At 40.6% G+C, this 21,261-nt stretch overlaps 1 protein-coding gene across 1 annotated transcript in view; it reads left to right on the forward strand.

Annotated features, from left to right (window-relative positions):
* Nucleotides 1-21,261, forward strand: part of pfdn1 (prefoldin subunit 1) — a 65,071-nt gene that overhangs the window by 15,009 nt on the left and 28,801 nt on the right. The window lies entirely within an intron of this gene.

Raw genomic sequence — 21,261 nt, forward strand, 5'->3', positions numbered from 1 at the left:
TTTTGGGTTGAGACCCTTCTTTAGACTGTTGTGGAGGTGGGGGGGACGGGAAGAAGAAAGGAAGAGGCGGAGACAGACTGGGAGAGGTGAGAAGGGGAGGGGAAGAAGGGAGAAAGCAAGGACTACCTGAAATTGGAGAAGTCAATGTTCATACCGCTGGGGTGTAAACTGCCCAAGCAAAATATGAGGTGCTGCTCCTCTAATTTGCGGTGGTACTCACTCTGGCCATGGAGGAGGCCCAGGACAGAAAGGTCGGATTTGGAATGGGAGGGGGAGTTGAAGTGCTGCGCCACCGGGAGATTAGGTTGGTTAGTGCGAACCGAGCGGAGGTGTTGGGCGAAGCGATCGCCAAGCCTAAGCTTGGTCTCACCGATGTAGAGCAGCTGACACCTAGAGCAGCGGATGCAATAGATGAAGTTGGAGGAGGTGCAGGTGAACCTCTGCCTCACCTGGAAAGACTGCTTGGGTCCTTGGATGGAGTTAAGGGGGGAGGTAAAGCGACAAGTGTGGCATTTCCTGCGGTTGCAAGAGAAAGTACCAGGGGAGGGGGTGGTTTGGGTGGGAAGGGACGAATTGACCAGGGTGTTACGGAGGGAGTGGTCTCTGCGGAAAGCCAAAAGGGGAGGAGATGAAGATGTGGCCAGTGTTGGGATCCCGTTGGAGGTGGCGGAAATGTCGGAGGATTATCTGTTGTATGTGACGGCTGGTGGAGTGGAAGGTGAGGACAAGGGGGGCTCTGTCCTTTTTATGAGTGGGGGGATGGGGAGTGAGAGCGGAGCTACGAGATATAAAGGAGACCCTGGTGAGAGCCTCATCTATAGTAGAAGAGGGAAACCCCCGCTCCCTAAAGAATGAGGACATTGCCGATGCCCTGGTTTGGAACACCTCATCCTGCGTGCAGATGTGGCGTAGACGTAGGAATTAGGAGCAGGGGATAGAGTCCTTACAGGAAGCAGGGTGGGAAGAAGTGTAGTTCAGATAGCCATGAGAGTCAGTGGGTTTGTTGTAGATGGTACACAAAAATGCTGGAGAAACTAGATGTCGGTCAGTAGTCTGTTACCTGCGATGGAGATAGTGAGGTCTAGAAACAGTAGGGAGATGTTGGAAATGCACCATTTGAGTGCCGGATGGAAGTTAGTGGTGAAATGGATGAAGTCAGTGAGTTCTGCATGGGTGCAGGAAGTAGCACCAATGCAGTCGTCAATGTAGCGGAGGTAGAGTTCGGGGATCGGGCCACGGTGCGCCTCGAACAAGGATTGTTCAATGTACCCTACAAAGAAGCAGGCATAGCTGGGGCCCATATGCGTGCCCATAGCTACACCTTGGATTTGGAGGAAATGGGAAGAGTCAAAGGAAAAGCTCGATTTTTCCAGCAGCTGCAATTCTTTCTTAATCATACCATTGGGTTATAAGCTGCCTGAGGGAAATATGAGATAATGTTCCCCCAATTTGCCTCACTCTGACAATGGAGGCCTAGGACAGAAAGGTCAGTGTGGGAATGGGAAGGAGAATGAAAGTGTTTAGCAACCGGGAGATCAGGTAGGTCAGGTAGGTCCAGGCGGACTGCGCGAAGGTGTTCAGCGAAACAATCGCCCAGTCTACTTTTGGTCTCCTCGATGTATGAGTTCACATCTTGAACAACGGATACAGTAGATGAGGTTGGAGGAGGTGCAAGTGAATCTCTGCCTAACCTGAAAGAACTGTCAGGGTCACTGAACAAAGTCGTGGGAGGAATTTTCCAGCGAGCTTATTCTTATCCAGGACGAACCCCCTCATTTGATTGGCTTTTCATCAATCACCTTGATCATTGATTCCTCTACTGGTGACAATTGATGCAAAGTTGCTCAAAATGCTCTGCAGCAGCTTTCCAAACTTCTATAACACCAGAACATGTTGTCTGCCATCTGGAAGGTCAATGGTAGAAGGTGAATATGTGCCTCTCAATTTCATGATCCACCAATAGTCTTGGAAATGTATTGCATTTCTTCATTGTCATATGGTCAAAATTCAAGAACGTGTGACATAAGTGCTGGGAGTTAATGGCCTCAAAAACATCATACATAGTATGTGGCTCATCACCTACTTGCGGGCAATTTTTACTTGGAATTAAACTCATCAGTCATGCACACAAAAACTGTCGAGTGCAAAAAAGAGATTATTTATTAATTTGATTATGGAATCATATTTAAAACATGTTGGAGTATTTCCATGGTGTTCAACTAATGATTGATCACTCATTAGGGCCTAACTCAACAAAACACCAGTGAAGGGAGATGCCCACTTGATAATCCCAATACTTGCATCTATATGATTTTTTTTAAAGAGCTAGTTAACATGTAGGTACCTGTTTTGTGCATACAGTTATTTATTTGGCGTTAGGATGTTGGTATATTTAGATAGTTGGATAATAATTTGGCGTTGGGCTTGGTTTTCTTAGTTGTGCGCTTATCCTGGAGTTATAGCACAAGTACTTTGTGTTTTAATTGTAACTCCTTTCTACTTTCTTTTAAGATGATCCTCTAGAATAAACTATTTTGATCATCTGCCCAAATGCCATCTTTTGTGGCTGAGTATCAAATTTTCCATTTGATAATATTTCTGTGAAGTGCCTTGGGGTGTATTTGCAATGTTGAATGTGTTGTATAAAGTTGTTTTGAATAAAATATTCAAAGAAAATATTTTTTCCCAAATTCTGGCCAATCCCTCAACTAATGTAATTAATCTTCAATTTTTAACACTCAAGAATTTTTAACACTCGAGAATTTGGTATGATTTGTGTTTACTACAGTATATCAAGGTTATCTTTTCCCTTTTGAACCACAAACCCTCTTTCAGCTGTTTTTTTGATTTGCTTTCAACATTTAAGCCATTGTCTCTTCTCACATCTCATATAACTAATCTTTGATGTCAGTTTCATTGTCATTCTCCATATTTTCTTTGAAGTCGTAATTTACCCAGTGTTGTGCAGTGATGAGGAATGCCACAATAGATTATTAATGGAGGACTTGAGCTATCCAGATATAGACAGAGAGCAGGAACATAAATGGCAAAGAGGAGGTGGCGGAGAAGTTTATTGTCAGAATAACTTTTTTAAACAATGAACTTCTGGCCAAATGTCAAGGATGGCAATATTAGCAGCTCTGGGAAATGCCAGCTGGAACAAGTATTAACAGGGGAATATCTTGGAAGCAGAGCTCTATGTCAAAAAGTTTAGAAGAGCTATCGGAAAGGATAGGGAACACTCAAGGATAAAAATAATGTCTAAACATATATTTATTCGGGAAGTATCAATGTTAATGGGATGCAAACTTAACTCGCCTTGTAAGCGACGGGAAACTTCAAACTTCAGCTATTTCAGTTGTAACCTTGGGCATGTTACAAAATTACAGCTGGAGATCCCGAGATGACCAAGATAGCAGAGAATAAAACCAAACAGAGGGAAAAAAAGCATATGACTGGTGCCATGTTGATGATGTGTGAAGTCAATGTGATGATAAATGCAGAAGGGAACGAAAATAAGAAAGTCAAAGAAAAATAATAGCAAACATGAAAGGGTGTACAAAAGTATATCCAAAAATATTCTATAGAGATCAGAAAAAGAAAATAGTGGCAATAGGAGAGATGGGGCTGATAATAGTTTTAAAAATGAAATCTATTCATGGGGAAAGAGGATGTGGTTGATGATACAATAGAAGAAACTACTCGCAGAGTATCAGTAAAGCAAGATGTATCTAACTTTCCGGATAGGATCACAACTATTGAAGAGTGGGTTCCAGAAATGTTGGCTTCACTGAGTGATCAAATCACTAGATCCAGGTGGGGTGTGCATATGGAAAGTAAGTCAAGAAACTGTTCAGGCACTCTCCATGACCTTCCAAGCATGTATAGATTTGGAATAAAAATGAAAAATGATGGAAAAACTCAGCATGTCAAGCAGCATCTGCGTAAAGAGAAACTGAATTAACATTTCCGGTCAGGGACTTAATTGGGTACAATAAAGATACATTTAAGTTGCAGTGAAGATGGTGGGGTTAATGGGTAGGAATAAAGGAATTTCTGTTAGAGATGAGACAATCCTGAGGGACAATGAGAGTTTTAATATGCTTAATATTATGTTATTGCTATTGGCGGGGCTCTGGGATAACTGGTCAGGTTGTACTAATGGAAAGAGAAGCCGTCAAAATTGCATGTGAATAACTGGATGAAGTAGTCAGTTTTAATACAGACAGAGGAAGCCAATTCCCCAAAGTTGGAAAAAACGATATGGGCATGGGAGGCTGCAAAATGTCCAGATGAAAGATGATGTGTCATTCCTCAAACTTTTGAATTACCTCATGACTGAGCATTCACAACCCTCAGTGCCAGAGAATTCCAAAGATACTTCATATACTATTTTGAAGAAATCTCACCTCAACTCAGTCCCACATATCCTATCCTCATTCTGTGGTTATGATGTCCTGTATCTAGTTTCTAGGTTCCCCAGCAAAGTGAAAAATCAGCCATCAAGCCCTGTAAAAAAACTTTAAATTTCACCAACATCTCCTCCCATTCTTCTAAACTCTAGAGACCATAGACCTCGTCCATTCCATCTCTCATTTGGAAAACCTGCCACCTCTGGAACCAATCTAATGAATCTTCACTGCACCACCTCCATGGCGAGCATATTCTTTTGTGTTAAGGGGACCAAAACTTCATACAATACTTCAGGTATGATCTTCCTAAGACCTTATTGGTTTTCCTCTGAACTCATCCACTTATTGCGCATATATGTTTCAGCTTTCAGCACTTTATGTACAAGCATACCTTTGTATATTAGCATATTCATGAACATTATGGCAGTCCAGATAAAGGGTTCTGAATCCAAAACAGGACTGTTCATTTCTCTCCAGCGATGCTTCCTGACCCACTGAGTTCCTCCAGATAATTGTTAGTTGCTCCATATTCTAGCATCAGCAATATCGTGTGTCTTCATTTACTACCCCACTGCAAATTCTCCGGTCTAGATGAAGGGTCCCAACCAGAAATGTTGACTGTTCGCTTTACTCCACTTCCTCATCCACTGAGTTCTGCCAGCAGATTATTTGTGACTCAGATTCCAACATCTACAGTCTCCCATGTCTCTATTATTCAATCTTGTTTTGAAAAAAAATATTCAGCTATTCTGTTTTGTGCACTAAAATGGGAAAAAAAACAATTTCACATTTATATCATAGCTGCCATGTAGTAATATGTGGACAACTTTCAGTATGGGTTGATAGTTGCCAAGTAATGTTCATATTTTGAGCGCCAAGCAAAGACTAACTCCACCTCCACAGTCTTTCACAGAATTAATATGAACCTGACAGACAGAATGGTTTCCTTCCAGTCAGTACATCTTCGCTGATTCTGTGCATAATTAGAATTACGTCATTTAGCCTCTTGAACCAGTTCTGCCTTTCAAGAGATCATAGGTAATTGGTGAACCAAATCTACAAATGTTTCTGTTACTTCTTTTAGTAGCCAAAAATCTTTGATATTAACACTGGAACTTAGATCAATTGTTGATTGTAGAAGAAAAGCTTCAACTATCATCCTTTCATATATACGTGCTTCCCAACTTAATTTCTGAATTCCTTAATTCTTGAAAGGCCTTGCTCTAAGTTTTGAAATGAAACACCCACTCCACTAACCAAGGGAAGTAGTTTCTCTCATCATTTTTGTCCCCCTTACATCCTGAAAACTTTAATCAAATCACCCATTAAGAATTTAAATCATGGTATTTGTAATTTTTGCCTGTAATTTGAAGCTGGAAACCCACATCATTCTGGTAAATCTACACTGCACATTCCAACTTCAACTCATTCTACCAAAGATCTAGTACTTGGAACTGTTCATGGCAATGCATGACCAGACTTTACATAGCTAATGTGTAACTTCTACCACTTCGTGGTTCTGGTTCTCTGAAGCTTCCTGGTATGGCAGAGCTGGAGGCTTATGCCAGTCTTTGTGAACCATGTTATTTTTTTCTAACTGTATTTCCCAGATCTTTCACTCTCTCGAACAACACTGAGTTCGAGTAGCTGAATGTCTGTACTTTTATAATGTCTCTCCAGTGTTATGTCCTACACCAATGCAGTTCATCTCAGCAGATTTTTATAGTTTCCTATTTTCATCCTTTACGGAGATTCTTTCTGGTGGGAACTGTTCCGTTGTTGTGATTTGTAGTTCTTTTAGAATAATTGTCCAGCTTTATGTGTGACAATTTTGGCCACCAAATTTTCAACAAAGGTTAACAGTTTAATTATGGAAGACTAGTTAAATATACTATTTACTTTAAATTTAATTTAATTTGACTGTCTATTAACGGATGAAATTTATTGACTTTTGACTAAATTTTTATCAACTGACTTGGCCTCCACAGCCCCAAAGTGGATATTTTTAATATAGAGATAGATAGATTCTTGATTAGTACAGGTGTCAGAGGTTATGGGGAGAAGGCAGGAGAATGGCGGAGTAGAGTTGATGGGCCGAATAGCCTAATTCTACTCCTATTCCTTATGACATAATTTGCTAGTGTTTTTATTTTGGAGGTGTCATTCTAGCATTTTCCAGTTTGTTTAACAAATTCATTTCACTTGCACTTTATGTACAATGTGACAAATAAAACTGATTGTTGTTGTTGATTGATTGTTTAATTGAAAAATTGTAACTGTGATGATGTGAACTCTTCAGACTGAAGAAGGGTCTCGACCTGAAATGATGTTGGTTTCCTGCTTCAAATTACAAGAAGAAATTACAAATACCATGATTGAATTCCATAAGACTTAAATTCTTAATGGGTGATTTGATGAAAGTTTTACCCATTCCTTCTCTCCAGAGATGCTACTTGTCCCACTGAGTTACTCCAGCATTTTGTGTCTATCTTTGGTTTAAACAGCATCTCCAGTTCCTTCCCACACAGTTCATTTGATTAACAACTTAGTTATTTTCTGTTTAAGTTTTAATATCTGGAACATAGGGTAAAATATTTAGCTCTGTTCCAGCAAGGCAATTGTCATGATTTAATTCCATTGTGAATTTTGTGGTTACCATATTGTAAATCTCTATTTACATTGAAAACATTAACTCTTGTAACTCTTTTTTGTATTCATTCAGAAAAGATTGATTCCAAAACTTTCTTTGTGAGGTTCAGTGATGTGGTTTGTAATGTATACACCCATTTCTGTAAACATGATCTGTAGTTTAGACACACCACATCGCATGGGAAGCAGAAACCAGCATCCTGTCAGAGGAAATTCTACTGCAATGACAGAACGGCTTTTCAAATTTGAGAACAGAATTGTACAGCTGTGTGCATTTATTTTGTAACATCATCCCAAGAGTTGTAATATCCTGAGTTACTACACATGCCCACAGTTATTACACATATTTACCTATATGTACTTAAACTTGCAGTTAAATAAATCGCCTAAAATGTATAATGTAAATGGAGATTCATGTTCCCATCTAAAGTTCAGTTTGAATAATATGTTTTGCTGGAGTTGGACATCTTTTAACTGTTTGGAATGGTAAAGATCTGTGCTTGGAGAAACTCAGTAACTACATATAAATTAGGAATCCATTTAAAGAGTATTTCATGACCAGATTGTTCCTGTGCTCAATCTGCTATCATCTACCAGCTATTTATAAATGAAACTTGTTTCCAACACTTGTGTTGTAGCCAGCATTCATTTCCATCATATTGTAGATGATATGAGTTCAGGTAAATTAACTTTAAAGATGTTTGGAGATGCAAGGAACTGCAGATGCTGGTTTACAAAAAAAGACAAAAGTACTGGAGTAACTCGATGGGTCAGGCAGCATCTCTGGAGAACATTGCTGGATGAACATCTTTCAAACCTCTGCATTTTCCCCCAACTAACTATTTGGCCTTTGGTTCAGTAGCACAAACAGCCTCTGTGCTGGCCATTCCATGTAGAATAATAGTTGGAGTATACTCATTGAGTAATGGATTGTGGTGCATTTATTCCTTTACGCAGTTGTTGGTCCACAAGGAGTCCAATAGCCAAGAGTCTTGATTACACTCGGGATCAAGAGGGGAAAAAGCTGGTTATTTCAATATTTTTGTTTCTTGGTGTTTTAATGTCTTTCATTAAACGCTTTAATTTTTTTAAAATGTTTTCTTTTGAATTATTGAGATTGGAAATATTAACCAATGATTTAAAAAAAAACCCCAACTTTATCAGAAGGTCAAGTTGAACACCAGCCAAACTTTATCTTGTGTTGGGGATAGTTATGCTGTTCTTGGGTGGGGTCTGAGGAATATAGTGCCTGAGGTCAAGTTACCATTGCTCACTCCCCAACGTCTGAATATGGGGCGTTCGTGAAATTGTCCGTCTGCATCTGGACCAGGATGGGAATTGTAGTGGGTAAATTCAGTTGGAAGGCTACGTGTGATTAGTTCTGCCACATTTTTTTACTTTCTACATCCTGTAAACTGATTGCAGTAAAGGACGGGTTTAAAAGTCTTTGTGAATTAATATGGATCAAAACTTAAAAGATTTGTCTACATTTTGAAAACACTTGGTGTACTGGAAAACACAATGGTAGAGATGAATTACTGTCATCAAATATTAGAAAATTATCATTCTGAGTCTGCAATTGACTTAAATAAGAAACATTCAGTTTAAATGCAAGTGATGTGTCTGATGCTTAATTAGCTTTATTCATTTAATCCTATAATTGATAATATGGCAAACTGTGTTCTACAACTTTATAAATACTGTTTGGCACCTTAATTTAATGGTTAAGTCACTGTCTAACACTGCAATTATTTGAAGACCGTAGAAGTGATTCGGGATTCTGATACAGTGACTGGCTTGGTGCGCACAATTTTTTCTGTGTGAAGCTATGCTGGGCACTTGATTTGGCAGACGTGTGCAGAATAAATTACTAAAAATAATCTCCTTTGCGGGGGCTTTAGGCTTGCAGTGGTTACTGATGTAATGCATTGAATGTAGTTCTTTGCAAAAGGGCAGAGGGGAAATAACACATTTCTGGTAGGAGTGGCATTCTATTAAACTGCTGACGCATTCAGCTGTTTGTATCTATTGCTTCCAATAGCCTGGACCCAGAATGTCTTCTCCCACTGATTTCTTTCAAATGTGAACAAAGCTGCATCTGTAACTTACTGGAATATGTGAAACTTTTGCACAATGTCCTTGTGTGAATTTCTTCTTTTTTTTGGTGTTTGAATCCTCTACTGTGCATTTGAAATATGGGGTGCATTGTGCCTAATGTCCTGAAACAGTATAATCATTTTCTGATGCAATTAAATGCTTTTTAAATGTTACAGATACAAGTATTGTGGTAATGTTGACAACTGCCAAGACTTGTTGGTTTCAGTGCTTATCCTAATCATTGCCTGAATCAAACCAAAGATCAAATAGATAGCCTTTCTTTTGTTGCCCAGATGAGATATGAAATACTGCAGAGTCATTAAATCAGAATGCATTAATGTTATCTAACATGTATTACTTATTTCTATCATGTGAATTAATTATACTTTTTAAGATAATTTATTTTAGCTTTGAAATGGGGATACAATGCGAGCTGATTTACATGCCTGGAGATACACTTCAAACTTCACGTTCAGAAATCTGGTTACTTTAACGCCAATTCTTCAAGACTTTTTTGCTGCTTCCTTATTTTGAAAGAGCAGGAAGTCCATGTTTTTCTTTGCTATCCCAAATGTAATTCTTAAATTCCCAATAAGTTGCTTCAAGAAATTCCTTTATATGAACCCAAGCAAACACTTCCACTTACCAAACATGCTGAACTAAGATGATTGTCTGCTGAAAATCTAAGATATAAATAGAAAATGTTGGAAACACTCAAGTCAGGTTGCATCTGTGAGAAGAGAAGCAGAGTCAACATTTCAGATTATTTGATTCTTCATCAGACCTTTTGTTGACAGATAAACCAATGCAGTCTATGTTATCGATATATATCCTGAGACTTGTGGTGTGCCTCAGGGTTCGGTGCTGGGCCCATTACTGTTTGTCATCTATATCAATGATTTGGATGGGAACATACATGGCCTGATTAGCAAGTTTGCTGATGATACAAAAGTGGTTGGTTATGTAGATAGTGAAGATGGTTGTGCAAAATTGCAGCAGGAACTTGATCAATTGGCCAGGTGGGCTGAGGAACGGTTGATGGAATTTAATACAGAGAAATGCGAGTTGTTGCATTTTGGGAAGCCTAATATGGGCAAGACCTACACAGTGAATGGTAGGGCTCTGGAGAGTATTGAAGAGCAGAGGGATCAAGGAGTGCAGGTGCATGGTTCCTTGAAGTTGGAGTCATAGGTAGATAAGGTGGTCAAAAAGGCGTTTGGCACATTGGCCTTCATTAATCAGAGTATTGAATATAGAGGTTGGGAGCTCATGTTGCAGGTGTATAAGACGTTGTGCGGATGCATTTAGAGTATTGTGTTCAGTTCCGGGAATCATATTATAGGAAAGATGTTGTCAGGCCAGAAAGGTTTCAGAGAAGATTTACGAGGATGTTGCCAGGGCTAGAGGGTCTGAGCGAGAGGGAGAGGTTGAGTAAGCTGGGACTCTATTCCTTGGCGTACAGGAGGATGAGGGGTGATCTTATAGAGGTGTATACAATCATGAGAGGGAATAGATTTTCACTTAAACTTCACTATACCTCAGTACACATGACAATAAATTAAACTGAGATCAGATAGATTCTCCTGCCCAGAGTAGGTGAATTGAGGACCAGAGGACATAAGTTTAAGGTGGTGAAAAAGATTTAGCAGGAATCTTAGGAGAAGCATTTTTCACACAAAGAATGTTGGGTGTATGGAACAACTGCCAGATGAGGTAGTTGAGGCAGGGACTGTCTCGCTGTTTAAGAAACAGTTAGGATAGGACCGTTTTGGAGGGATATTGACCAAATGCAGGTAGGTGGGACTAGTATAGCTGGGACATATTGGTTGGCGTGGGCAAGTTGGGCCAAAGGGCCGGTTTCCACGCTGTATCACTCTATGACTGCGACTATTTGCTTGGACCATGTCAATCATATGGTCCAGGATTCCATTCTTTCAGTGATTTTTGATTACTGCAGGAATCACAATGCCATTGGTATTTTTTGTTCTCTTTTTCTGCGCTTGCTCTTCAGTTTTTCTCTTTGATTAGGTGCCCTGTCTTTCATTATGTGCTGCAGTACTCTGCCAGTTACTTGGCGTAACCAATACTGACAGAAGCATTCCTGCTGCCCAACATGCCGGGACCTACACACCACAAGCACCAGGAACCTGGTCACAGTGCAACATGACTACCAGCTTCCACCCCACAGTTTGACGTATCATTGCCAGTAGAATCTGAGAACGTTTCCTGGTTGCAAAAAAATAAATTGATACTTACGAGAAGTTACTTTGAGTAGCTGGTTCAGACTCTTGAGCGAGGCCTTGCAAAGCAATGATCTCGTAAATCTTGCTGCACTCATAAAGATGGCTAGAACATGTTATATGATTTTGTTTAAAAAAAGTGGAATATTCATCTCGTAAGTGTCTCAATTTCATACACAATTAAATATCCCCTCTCTTTTTCCCCCAAAGCGAATAAGTCTGTCCTCGAAACTAAACATCCCCAGCCATGACAATATCTTGACAAATCTCTCTTTCTTCACTGATGCTATCATATCCTTTCAGGAGTGTAGTAACTAGATTCCTGCTAGGGTGTGACCAGTGTTTTAATGGAGTTCCATTACGTCTCTTTTATACTGCTCTTTAATCTATAATGACACGCATCTCACTATCTCACCTATGTATCTTGCGGTCTTCATAGTTCTGTAGATACTAAGATGACAGTTTCTGTAGTACAGTGATTATCACGTTTACCTTGCATGCGAAAGGTTCCAGGTTTCAAACTGCAGAAAAATTTGTTGAAATTGTGGCGACATTTTTCGAGCTGCTGCTTCAGAGCTCCAGCGACCCGGGTTTGATGCTAACCTCCAGTTCTGTCCATGTAGAGTTACATGTTCTCCCTGCGACCATGTGGATTTCTTCCAGGTGCTTTAGTTCCCTCCCACATTCTAAAAAGGCGTGGCTTGCTTGATTAATAAGCCACTAGGGGCGCTGCATTGATGGCAGCCTCTGCCTACAGTCTGTCTGTTTTTCTGTCTTTTAAATTTTTTTTAGTCAGTTGAAGGTTTGTTTTGGAGATTTCGTTGGCTTTTCTATGTGGGGGAGGGGGGGGTAGGGTAAGGGGGAAACCGTTTCCCAGACTTCCTGGCGAGGACACGACTATTCTCCGAGTCACGTCCTCGGCCCCCTCCTAGCGGCCTACCGCCTGGATTGGAGTGGCCTTTCCTGCCGGGGACCTGGACCAGAGCTTCAGCAGCAGCGGCTCAGCGCTGGATATTTCGCGGAGCGGGCGATTGCTTACCTGGATCGCCGTTGAAGCTCCGGAGTGTTGGGTCTGCTGCTTTAACATCAAAGCTATGGTTTGCAGAGCTTCCAGCGCGGGCGGCGCTGACTGCAATGTCGCGGAGTCCTGGGGCCCTTTGCCGAGGGCCGCCAGGGTTGAATCTCCGCCCAGCGCAGCCTGTGGACTTCGGGAGCCGAGGACTCCAGTAGGAGGTGGCCGATTCGGATGTCCAAGCCGCTGAGGATGTCCTCCAGTCCCGACGTCGGACTTCCATCACCCAGGCGAGCGGGCCTGAACATCGGGCCGCCCGTAGCGGCGACAGCGGGGGGGGTTCGGGAGCCCCCCAACCACAGGAGGACCACAGAGGAGGATGAGTGAATTTTGGAGTCTTCCCTCACAGTGGGAAACTTTGATCCCGCTGTGTGGGGATGTCTGTGTTAAAGACTATCGTGTTCTGTGCTCTTTATTATTCGTATGGCTGTATGGTGACCACACATTTCACTGTGCCAATTGGTACATGTGACAAATAAATGTATCTTGTATCTAATGATAGTACATTTCCACGAGTGTGTAGATAGATGACTGCTCAGATCTGATAGCTGATGAAAGTTTAGGGAGAATAATATAGAAATTGGGTTTAAAAAAAGCCCCAAATGGATGAGGGTAAGGCAATGGATATTGTCTACGTGCATGTTAGTAAGTCATTTGATCAAATCCCTCAAGGTAGGCTGATCAAGAAGATTAAGATGCTTGGGATTAACAGTGACTTGGTCATATACATTCATAACTGGCTCACTAATAGAAGATAGAGGGTTGTGGTGGAAGGACGATATTCAGGCTGTAGGTCTGTGACTTGTGTTCCGCCGGGATCTGTGCTGGGACTCTGTTTTGTTTGTGATATATATAAATGACTTGGGTGTGGGTTGTTTAATAAGTTTGTAGATGACATCAAGATTGCTGGGGTCTTGGACTTGGAAGGCAGTCAAAGTATGCAGCGGTATTTGATGAGCTACAGAAATGGGCAGCGAAATGGCAGGTGGAGATTAATCTGAGCAAGTGTGAGGTGTTACACTTTGCAAATTGAATGTATAGAGAAAATAACAGTTAATGACAAGACCCTTAAAAGTATTGATGTACAGAGGGACCTTAGGGTCCAAGTCCATAACTCCCTGAAAGTCGAAACACAGGTAGCAGAGTGGTAAAGAAAGCATATGTTATGCCTGTCTTCATTGGTCAAGTAATTTAGTATGTGTTAGGAAGTCAGGATGCAGCTTTTTAGGAGTTTGGAGTAGTGTATGGTGTTATGCAGGCTGTATTTGGAGTATTGTGTGCAGGTCTGGTCACTTCAATATAGGAAGGACATGGAGGCTTTGGAAAGGGTCCAGAGGAAGTTTTCCAGAATGATGCCCAGATTTGAGGGTGTTAGCTACAGTGCCCTCCATAATGTTTGGGACAAAGACCCATCATTTATTTATTTGCCTCTGTACTCCACAATTTGAGATTTGTAATTATTTCAGGGCACCATAATGTTTGGGACACAGCAATATCATGTAAATGAAAGTAGTCATGTTAAGTATTTTGTTGCATATACTTTGCATGCAATGACTGCTTGAAGTCTGCAATTCGTGGACATCACCAGTTGCTGGGTGTCTTTTCTGGTGATGCTCTGCCAGGCCTGTATTGCAGTCATCTTTAGCTTATGCTTGGTTTGGGGGCTAGTCCCCTTTAGTTTTCTCTTCAGTATATAAAAGGCATGCTTAATTGGGTTCAGATTGTGTGATAGACTTGGCCACTCAAAAATTGACAATTTTTTAGCTTTGAAAAACTCCTTTGTTGCATTAGCAGTATGTTTGGGATCATTGTCTTGCTGTAGAATGAACTGCCGGCCAATGAGTTTGAGGCATTTGTTTGAACTAGAGCAGATAGGATGTGTCTATACACTTCGGAATTCATTATGCTACTACCATCAGTAGTTTTATCATCAATGAAGATGAGTGAGCCAGTACCTTCAGCAGCCATACATGCTCAGGCCATAACACCCCACCACCGTGTTTCACAGATGAGGTGACATGCTTTGAATCTTGGGCAGTTCCTTCTCTCCTCCATACTTTGCTCTTGCCATCACTCTGATATAAGTTAATCTTCATCTCATCTGTCCACAAGAACTTTTCCAGAACGGTGGCTGCTCTTTTAAGTAGTTCTTGGCAAACTGTAACCTGGCCATCCTATTTTTCCGGCTAACCAGTGGTTTGCATCTTGCAGTGTAGCCTCTGTATTTCTGTTCATGAAGTCTTCTGTGGATAGTGGTCATTGACAAATCCACACCTGACTCTTGAAGAGTGTTTCTGATCTGTCAGACAGGTGTTTGGGGATTTTTCTTTATTATAGAGAGAATTCTTCTGTCATCAGCTGTGGAGATCTTCCTTGGCCTGCAGTGTACTGTCACATAATCTCCTCATTTTATGGGATCTTGTTTGTAATTTTGAAATGTAACCTGTTTGTGCTGAACATTAATTATTTTATATTTGAAAATGCATAGCTGTTCATTTATTCAGCGAATACATAGCTGTTTTTGGTGTATCTTTTCATTGCTGCATTCCAGGTTGGATATGTTAATTTTCCTATTCTCTCCAGAGAAACTGACAGACTTTTAAAGAACTTCCATTACCTTTTTGTTTCTTCTTCTGCTTTTTAGAATATGCTGTGTAAACTTTGTTTTTCATCCTAGCTTGTCTGCAGTTAATGATGGGTGGTTGAAATGTGATGCATTAGTGTAACTTGCCTGAACATGCTACGCCTGAGCATTTTTCAAGTCGGGCAAGGGACAATTTAACTCATGATATTGGCTCATTTCTACGGTGCACAGATTTGGAAGCTTGTGACATCAGCTCTGTTTGTTTCCATAGCAGAATGAGTAATATGTTTAACAGATCAACATAAGATTATCTTTTAAAGTTAGAAACATTTGACATTATTGATAGAGTTTTACATAGGCAAATAATAATATTAAATGAACGGCAAACATTGGAAGCACTAATACATGTTAATCGCAAATGGATCAAAGATGAGCATTGTTTACTTTTTTTTCCCCCACTATATTTCCAAAATGTCCTCATTCTCCAAACTGTAATCTAATTGTGATTATAAAAACATTTAGTATCTTTTCATGTTATATTTTTCACTTTTTCTTCTTTCCAATTCTTTTTTTCAACCATTTCTCAATTGGCTATTATAAGTGCAAAGGCAGGTAGATGCTGGAATCTGGAGCTAAAAGCAAAATTCAAGAAGAACTCAGCGGCATCTGTTTAGTGAAAGGAATTTAGAAGGATGAGAAGGGATCTTATAGAAACATATAAAATTCTTAAAGGATTGGACAGGCTAGATGCAGGAAAAATGTTCCCAATGTTGGGGGAGTCCAGAACCAGGGGTCACAGTTTAAGAATAAGAAGTAGGCCATTTGGGACTGAGATGAAGAAGAAAAATTCACCCAGAGTTGAGAATTTGTAGAATTCTCTGCCACAGAAGGCAGTGGAGGCCAATTCACTGGATGTTTTCAAGAGAGAGTTAGATTTAGCTCTTGGGGCTTAAGGAATCAAGGGATGTAGGGAAAAAGCAGGAACGGGGTACTGATTTTAGATCAGCTATGATCATATTGAATGGTGGTGCTGGCTCGAGGGGCCAATTGACCTGCTCCTGCACCTATTTTTCTCTGTTTCTTTGTATCTATGAATGATGGGCAGATGGAGCCAGGTGGAAGAAGGGAGGGGTGGAGTTGGGACACAAAGACAGGTGGTGAAAGCAGACAGGAAGAATACAAAGGTGGAGTTGGTGAAGGTAGAGACCGACACTGGAGGGTGATAAGCAGGAACACAAAGGCTACATGTACTGGAGTTTGATATGCAAGGGATGTGATTATGGGAACCATTTAAGGGAGAGATGTATCATCTGCATCCTTTGTACCCCTTGTCTGCTTTGTTCCATCACCAGGCTGCCTGTCTCCCAACTCCATCCATCCTCCTTACCCTGCCTCTCTCCATCTGCACATCGTTCCTCACCACTCTTCAGTTCATTATCCACTGATTCTACCCTCCCCACTTCTTTATACACTTTATACCTTCCCTCTCTGCTTTCAGCTCTACTGCAAGTACTCACCCCGAAGCGTCGACATTTCCTTACCCTCCACAAACGCTTCTTGACCCACTCAGTTACCCGAGTAATTTGGTTTAGGTTCATATATCTGATTTGGTTTATTGGTTTAGGTTCATATATCATTTAAACGAAATTGGTGCAGGAGTGCCTTCGAGCCAGCACCGTCATTCACTGTTATCATGGCTGATCATCCACACTCAGTACCCTGTTCCTGCCTTTTCCCCATAATCCATTGACTACGCTATCTTTAAGAGCTCTATCCAACTCTCTTGAAAGCATACAGAGAATTGGGCTCCACTGCCTTCTGAGGCAGCGAATTCCACGGTGAATTCACAACTCTCTGGGTGAAAAAGTTTTTCTTCATCTCCGTTCCCAATGGCTTACCCCTTATTCTTAAACTGTGGCCCCTGGTTCTGGACACCCCCAACATCGGGAACATGTTTCCTGTTTCAAAACAGTTTTAACATGTTTCAAGTGTTTTAACACAGGAAATTGTCCTATGATGCCCCACAGGAAAATTTAAACTAAAAGTTGACACAGAGCAAAAGGAGGAGATTACCGAAAAAATGGCAAAATAAATTTGTTTTAAGGAGGAGTCTAAGAAAATGAGTTTTTAATGCAGAGAATTTCAGAACTTGGATTTTGGTTGATATACTACACACAGGAGAAAATGGAGAAAATAAGCAATCATATATAAGAAATACAGGGTTGAGGGATAAGAAAAGCAGGGCCGAACGTTTCAACAATGGATAAAACAAGGAAGGGTGGAGAAGGGCAACATATTCTCTGTGGAAGTAGAACAAGGGTACAGATCTGACCTTAATCATAGTCATAGCAGTTTGGATCGTCTCAATTCAGTACCCAGAGAGGGATAGAATCGATGATAAGGAAAATGGACAGCTAATAAATTAGGCCTTCCCAATGGTTAAATCCAGAAAATTGTAACGAATTAATAACCATTCTTTGATGAACATTCTTGTGCAATTAAAGATTCAAACTTAGTTACTTCAGTGTACACATGTAATTTCATAGGTGGAGTAAGTTTTTAAAAAGTATTTGATTGTCAAATGGCACGATTTGATTTTTTTCGTTTAAATTTTAAAGAAGTTAGAAAGCATGTCGTGTTCAAAGAGAAACTGGAAATTAAATTGTCACCTTCAAATCCCAATTAGTGGTGGTTTTTTTGCAGCGTTAGCCAGAGTTCCGTAACTATGAGTCAGGGAGTCTTCTCATTTGCCAATGATAATGGTGGATTGTTCAATGTGGGTGGAATGGAATTTGATAACTCACACTGATGAATGTTGAGCTTATCTGAGGAACTGTTGTTCATTATGTAGGGTATTTGATATTTTGACTACATTGTACCACTGTAAAGTTAACAATCAGTAATCCTCGTTTTTCTTTTTCTTTTTGTTTAGTACAAATGCAGATTTAATGAATTTCCCTTGCTCTTTCATAAAAAATTTTTGCCTTAAAATATAGCAAATCAAATTGTGTTTTTAATTTGAAAATACAAACAAGTATGTCATATATACTGTATAGTCAAATTGTTAAACCTTCTTCCCAGTCCTACTTTATCTTTTCTATTGCTGTCTCACTCAGTGAGTACTTATTCTGTGTCGTAGAATCCTTCCAAGCTTACTACATTCCCAATTTGTTCACCCAAACACCTCAGCCTCTCACAGCTAAACCTACTCCTCTTGTTGTGTAGTCCTCTTTCTTGCTTCCTATATCTCCCCTCCCCTCCCCTCCACTCCCATTTCTATCCTCACTTTAGTCTTCCCTCAGATTTGGAAGTGATAACTTCCACACTGGTTGGCACCTCAGTTATGTCTGAAGAAGGGTCTCAACAGGAAACGTCATCTATTCCTTCTCTCCAGAGAAGCTGCCTGTCCCGCTGAGTTACTCCAGCATTTTGTGTCTACCTTAGTTATCACTTTGACTTTACTGCAGCACTTCTTAGTTTGAGTTTTGTTTCCCACTCTTTCAAATGATTCATTTTCATGACAGATTGATCATCAACTCTATATTTCCTTTGCTGCGGCTGGACTATTGGCTCTATTAATATGAGAGTAACTGTCAGAAATGAATATTGCCATGCCTATGATACCTGATAAGTTTAAACCTGACCTGCACATTTCTTGGACTAAAACTAGCTTTTGCTGTTCTGGCAGTGATGCTGGTTATATTGGCTAGTTGTGATACTGAAACCATCATAGCAGTGATGATTGTGGGTCTGGGTGGAATTGAACACATCTCATTTGACATCAGTAAATGCATGTCCACAGGCTGGAGAGGATAAATATAGTTACTATTCATGTCCTTGATCAAAATTACATTATGCCTTCCACCACCAGGTATTTACTAACCAACCTGATCTCCCGGTTGCCCAGCACTTCAACTCCCCCTCACATTCTGAATCAGACCTTTCAGTCCTCTGCCTCCTCCATTGCCAGAGTGAGGCCTGTAGTGGCAGATTTTCATATCATTCAAGGAATCTTTCCTCTAGTCACTATGATTGAAGACAGGGGTTCAGGGGATAATCAAAACGCATTTACGAGCTCTCCACGAGACATTCAATGCCGTCGAAAGATAAATCTTCCAAAACAGTCTCTTAATTAATAGTTTCTTTATTGTAGTAAAAACAATAAGATATTCATCCAAACTTCTTCTTGTTTAAGTACATTTTGATCTTACTCATTGTCAAACTCGTGCATGGTGGAACTCGTGCATGGTGGAACTCGTGCATGGTGGAAAGCAATGACCTCTCCCCCATGCTTCTCCAAACTAAACTAAACTAATTGCTAGGGCGTCTGCGTGAGAATCCCAGCTGCAAACATGCCTCTAACTACGTAAAAATCCCACCTACATAATTACAGGCAGATAAAATGTAAAGGTAACTGGTTATAGTTATAACATACTGAGTTAAGCTAAATGGCTACTACAAGGCCCAGCGCAAATTGGAGGAACACCTCATATTTCGCTTGGGTAGTTTACACCCCAGCGGTATGAACATTGACTTCTCTAATTTCAGACAGTCATAGAAACATAGAAACATAGAAAATAGGTGCAGGAGTAGGCCATTCGGCCCTTCGAGCCTGCACCGCCATTCAATATGATCATGGCTGATCATCCAACTCTGTATCCTGTACCTGCCTTCTCTCCATAACCCCTGATCCCTTTAGCCACAAGGGCCACATCTAACTCCCTCTTAAATATAACCAATGAACTGGCCTCAACTACCTTCTGTGGCAGAGAATTCCACAGTCCTTGCCAAAGATCCTATAGCAAGCAAGATAGTGCATTCCTGCAAAAACCAATGGGCTGACGTGTAGTACGCTACGGAGCAGCCTTTTCGTCGGGCCATTTCAGTAAACCCGACCCGACTTTGTAAACCCTTCTCGCAGTGTAATCAGCGTCGCGGGGGAACAGTTTATATGTGTGATATAGTGTTAGACCCATTATTCATAATTCTGTTCATTCATAATTCTGCTATTTTTTTGTTAATGATTAATAGGTCAATAAATTATAATTCTGTTAATTTTCTTTTTTTTAATGTTATTTTTAATGTTTTTTTTTTTTAAGTTAAAAAAAATATATATATTTTAATATGTGCTGTGTTTGAGTTGATGTTTGTATTAAACTTGCTATAGCAAGCTATAGTATCTTGCTATAGGATCTTTGCTTTGGATAGAAGTGTGGAAACGGAAGCCGGTTCCGGAAATGGGGCCGAAGATTACCCATGAATCTGCCCATGACCCTACCACGTCTTTTTCGTCGAGTGCACTATCTTGCTTGCTATAGGATCTTTGGTCCTTGCTTTTTCCCTCCTTCCCCTCCCCGGCTCTCCCAGAAGCCTACTGTCTCCGCCTCTTCCTTTCTCCCCCCCCCCCCCCCCCCCCCCCTCCCCCCCCACGACGTCAGTCTGAAGAAGGGTCTCAACCTGAAACGTCGCATACTCCTTTTCTCCATAGATGCTGCCTCACCCTCTGAGTTTCTCCAGCATTTTTTGTCTACAAAAGATTTGAAAATGTGTCCAAACTATTGATTAGTGATTTTCACTAAAATACTGAAAATATGCTGTGTTAAGTACCAAAGTTTTCTATATGAAACAATATCATAACATAAATTATTACCTAAAGTAGGAGTGACAAACTGATAGTAGACTGGGGAGACTGTCATATCAATGATATTCTTTTTCCGCTAATCGAATTGTGCTAAACAATTTACCGTAGCAAGAAAGAATATGCTTCTTTGGCGACACAGGAGACTCTGTATTCTGAAAGTTTGAGCAAAAAAAGGAGAATTTTAGTAGAATAAGTTTGTATTTTAATTTGAATTGAAGCTTACACATTGGGCGGTGCAGTGGGTCGAGCTGCTGCCTCACAACGCCAGAGACACGGGTTCAATTCTGATCTTGGGTGCTGTCTCTGTGGAGTTTGCACGTTCTCCCTGGGATGATGATCTCCAGGTGCTCCAGTTTCCTCCCACATCCCAAAGAGGTGCGGCTTTGTAGGTTAATTGGCCTCGTACAAACTTAAGGAAATGTGTGGAGGACTGTTCCTACAAAAAACATCCAAATGTTTCCTAACCAGAAGCCTTGGATGAAATAGGAGATTCACATTCATCTGAGGACCAGATCCCAGGCATTCAGGTCTGGTGACGCTGTCTTTAAGAAGTCCAGATACGACCT

This window comes from Amblyraja radiata, chromosome 11, assembly GCF_010909765.2.
Source record: "Amblyraja radiata isolate CabotCenter1 chromosome 11, sAmbRad1.1.pri, whole genome shotgun sequence".
Classification (NCBI taxonomy): domain Eukaryota; kingdom Metazoa; phylum Chordata; class Chondrichthyes; order Rajiformes; family Rajidae; genus Amblyraja; species Amblyraja radiata.